The following is a 4,723-nucleotide window of genomic DNA, read 5'->3' as shown; positions in this document are numbered from 1 at the left end:
AAGGTGATCTGGACTTAGTCCTTCTTAATGAGCTACAGGTGAGTTTGGAGAGAATCATGTGAGAGTTGAGTGACAGGTGAGTCTAGCCTGTTGTTGTTTTGATGCTTAAAGGATAGTCCGCTATTCTAATCCAAAACACAAATCAGTGAATTACTCACTGTGATCCAAACTGTCTGTTCGGTGTGCGTTCAGAAAAACTCTATTGTTCACATACAGTCTTGGCTCTGTGAAAGGCAAACTAACAGAATGGTATGAACTGAGCCATTACGTAATAATTCCAGGCTTGCAAAACTTTCATTATGCACATCAAAAATCTTTATCCAGAATTGCAAACTCTACCTGTACTGTAACAAGGACATAGAGAGATCATCTCAGCACAGCAGGTAGTTTGACAGAGATGTAAGCAAAGAGTGAATGGGACGGACAGCATCTACCACTCATGACATTGAAGAGACAGGAGACAGGCACACCATACGCAGACAGTGGACTTCCATCACCAGGGACAGGAAAGTGATTACAGTAAGGTGTGTGTGTCTGTTTGTGTGTGTGTGTGTGTATGTGTGTGTGTGTGTGTGCGCGCATGTCTGCATCTGTGTGTCTGTCTGTGTTTGTGTGTCTGTCTGTGTTTGTGTGTGTGTGTGTGTGTGTGTGTGTGAGAGAGAGAGAGTGTAAAGAGAGAAGTATGAGGATGAAAGTGTGTGAAACAGACATAAAGAGAAATGTTCGGTGGAAAATGGTTAATGGAAATTGTGTGTCTTTGCCTACAGCAATGACAAAAAGACGCTGTAGTATATGTCCTCTACAGGTGCAGAGCACTGATGAAAGCCTTTCCCCTTAATGGGAGATTTTCCAAGCCACTGTTTCTCCCTAATGTTTGCACTATGGGTTCTGCAAGATGCCCCAATGATATTCAATGTTAATGTCACAATAAGAGAAAATAAATGAACTATAATGCCATGAAATGGAACACTCTCCATTTTGTTTATCAATAAACTGAAGGCTGCGTGAAAAAAGGACGCTCACGGTCAGGGTTATCGTCTCGGTGTGCTGCTATGATAATAGTTGTTCATTTTGATTGAATGAAATGGTTATGAGAAGCCGTTGACACACACACACACACATACACCTGACTCACCATCCCCTGGGCTCCTAGTGAGCCACAAACACACATAGGCCTATAAACACACAATTGCCCACTCACACTCACTTCGCTCGTTGTGAACAGGAGAGCACATTTAGAAGCCAAATAAATGATTTGTCCAGCTGACACATCACATTAATGATATCACAGGTGACCGAGGGCACATGCATGGGCTGCGTGTGTGTGAGAGAGAGAGCGAGAGAGAAGAGGTGCAAGGGTGTGTGTGAGGATGATTGTGTGCTTATGGGTATGTATAGGGGAGAGTACCTTACAGTAGGGTTTTTACTGAATTACAGCATGCTATTCTCTGCTGTAACAATAAATGTCAAGTCAAGTCAAGTCCATTTTATTTATATAACGCTTTTCATATGCACAAAGTGCAACCCATAGTGCTTTGCATACAGACATCAAGACATAAACAGACAAATGAACAAATAATTGACAATAAGCAGAAACAAGATGCTTGTTGATGAATGTCCACCACTAAATTGATGACCATCATGATTGCCATCTTTATCCAAACCATCATCCTCATCATCATCAACATTATCATGTGCCAAGCTACATAAGTTCTGACAAAGACAAACCTGTGTTAAATATCATGGCTGATCTGACGTTATAGCATACAGAATAGCATTTAGTGCTTCCATTTAATTTGGAATGTTTGCCATGACCTTTAGAATGTGGGCCCTCAGACTTAACAGCAAAGATCTTAGGGTGGAGTATTCTAAAATCTTTACTCAGTGCCTGAGCTCTGGTGCCTATATGTCTCCGCTAGCAACAGCACTGAATACAAGGCACCTGTGGTAGCAGCCCATAGAGAGAGGATAATTAACAATCACACAGAAGACTTTAGTGAAGGAGCCAGTGGCCTGAACATCTTAATTGCTGTAATTAACTGGGAAATGAGTTAAACCCTCAGGACCAACCTGACTGAGTGAGTCATTCTCATCATCTTATAGCGCATCATCATCTAAGAGTTGTCACCTTGTCATACTCATGCAAGTTCTTGCTGGAGGTTGCTCCAACTTCGCTGTAACAAGGACCGTTATAGAAAATCATTCCTGCCCACTGCCATAACTATTTACAACAACTCCCCTTTGTGCCGTGAGATAAAATCTTATGCTGAGAGACAATGCAGTTTACAACCTGTTTAACAGAAACTATATCCAATTGTATTTATTTTTTTAACTTGTATGTATGTTTATGTGTGATATATGTTTATATTATTAATTGCTGCTGTAACACCATAATTTCCCTCGGGATGAATAAAGTAATATATCTATCTATCTATCTATCTATCTATAACATAACACACACCATACCACAAACCATACACCCCCCCCCCCACCACCACCACCACCACCTAGTTTCCCTCCCTCCTCAACACAATACAAGCAAAAAGGTGTGCAGACAAACATAAACACAAAGAATAGGGGAAAAGTCATATTTCCCAAGTCCTCTGCATCCCCTGCTCATGAAAATCTTTCCCTGTATTTTCTAGACAATAAAAAATAAACACCACGCCAAGGTTGTTTACAGTGGAGAATGGGGAAAGTGGTTTCCTGTTTCCTGGAAAACCAAAACTATGAAAATAATAACAGTTTATGCTGGGTATGTGGCTTTTCTGTGGCATATACTCTGTCTCTCTCTCTCTCTCTCTCTTTCTCTCTCTCTCTCACACACACACACATACACACAAATGCATCCACATACACATTCACACACACACACACACACACACACACACACACACACACACACACACACACACACACACACACACACACACACACACACACAAGCTGAAATCCCACTGAACCCTGCTGCATAGCCTTGCTGTGGTATCACTGAACCGGGATCCGTCCCCAGGTTGGTGTCTGCCATGATAAGTACTTCATCCACTGAGCCACTGCACTGTCTGCCAAACAAATTTCGCTAGGACTGTCTAGATTCAAACTAGAATTTGAGCTTGAACCGGAAAGTAATTTTAACATGACTGTTAATCTAGGAAGAATATCAATGTAGGCTTATACTTATCGGCCAGACAAGGAATTTCATTCTGTTCAGTTCTATCTAAGTTAATAAAAAAGTTCAATATGATATGCCATATAACGTTTACTCACACTTTCAACTGGTGAAATCAATCATTTGTGTTGATTGCTGTTGTTGTTTTTATGATTTAGAGATTGCAATTGTTTGTTTATTCTCACAACTGCAACTTTGAAACACATGATTAAACATAGGATTGGATGCAGACAAGTACAGGCAACATCATGTGACACCACATCTCAGGACTGTAGCAGTGGCAGTCTGCACCAACCCACTTTAGGCACCAGGGGGCCCTGCGCTTTGATTGCTCGGCTGTCATCATGACGTCATTTACGTGCGCGTCACGTGCATGATCAGCTGGTCAGAGACACATCCGCCTGACTCGCCCGAGTGTTTACATGCAGACTGGCAGAAGCAGAATGGGGGTACTCTTATAAAACTTTTCAGGTAAAAATAATAACCTTTTAAACCCCCATGATAATGCAATAGTATGCAGAGATGTTAAACAACGAGCGCAACTGGTCGACGCGAAATGGGCTGTGTTTCTTTGATCACGCTAGTTCATTTTTTTTTGCCTAGCAAGGCCTGTTCAATCAGGCTCCGGTATTTTATGCCTGTAGCAAATAAGAAAAGTCTATGTAAATTTAGCTGTGGGTCGTGTTTTTCCCTGTTTAATGTCACTTAGTCTCCAAGGTTTTAAATTCACATAATGGCGTAATTATGTTAAGTGGAGAGCAGATAAGATGCAGTGGAGAGCTCGAGCTACTGGTTCCCCATTTTGAACGACAGAAACTAACATTTTGTTAAAACAAATATGACGGATTATTTTGAGCTACCGCCACACAAATGAGACTCGCAACATTCTGTCGCCATAAGGTTTCCTAATCTTGGCTAGCTGCCAACTGACCACAACCATAGACGAATCGGACTGTTCACACTGGCACTGGCATTTCCTCTTATTTACTCGACTCAAACAGGACACGCTCATAGCATAGCTCACTCCAAGTAGTACACCAATACTACCGTGACAAATAGGGTAGGGAACCCGTAGCAGAGTGCAACAGTGATTAGCGCGATGACATTAAGAGAAATACCCTTATTAGTCATTATGAGGACATAATTGAAGGAGTCTGAGTTGAAAGTCCTTTTCAAAAAGAATATGAGTCAAACATTTTGTCATGACAATTGCATGGCTGTCGCCTATCTTGTGCGTTGTTTAGGATAGATATTGATCTGAACTAGTCAGCATTACATTACAGTTGAGCTCATTCAAAGAAAGGGGATGGTGTATTCACAAGAGTTCCAACTACACTGGGTCCAGTAAACAGGATGGATATGCATACCTGACATGATTGAGAAAAGTAGGGTAGCGGGGAGCTCTTGTGTTGGGCTCGTGTGAGGTTAGAGTGCTGAGAGGATGCATTGTGTTGTCGTTGGGACTGCTGGAGTTATCGTATGTCTTTTGTACATGATCAGGATTGGGGTGGGGTACTGCTGAAAGGTTGTTCCCTGGGGTTGCTATGGAGACAC

General features: G+C 41.8%; 1 protein-coding gene across 4 annotated transcripts in view; it reads left to right on the top strand.

The window, feature by feature from the left end:
* Positions 1-3,553: 3,553 nt before the first annotated feature.
* Positions 3,554-4,723, top strand: part of tbc1d5 (TBC1 domain family, member 5) — a 22,890-nt gene continuing 21,720 nt past the window's right edge. For all 4 annotated transcript variants that reach the window (XM_076302282.1, XM_076302281.1, XM_076302280.1 and 1 more), the window contains exon 1: positions 3,554-3,640. The gene's annotated coding sequence lies outside the window, so the exon portion shown is untranslated. The remainder of the gene's footprint in view (positions 3,641-4,723) is intronic.

This window comes from Alosa pseudoharengus, unplaced genomic scaffold, assembly GCF_046254945.1.
Source record: "Alosa pseudoharengus isolate Yale_2024_CS ecotype anadromous, Long Island Sound unplaced genomic scaffold, YU_APseudo_1.1 YU_APseudo_1.1_scf_23, whole genome shotgun sequence".
Classification (NCBI taxonomy): Eukaryota; Metazoa; Chordata; class Actinopteri; order Clupeiformes; family Clupeidae; genus Alosa; species Alosa pseudoharengus.
This window is presented reverse-complemented; position numbering and strand designations above follow the sequence as displayed.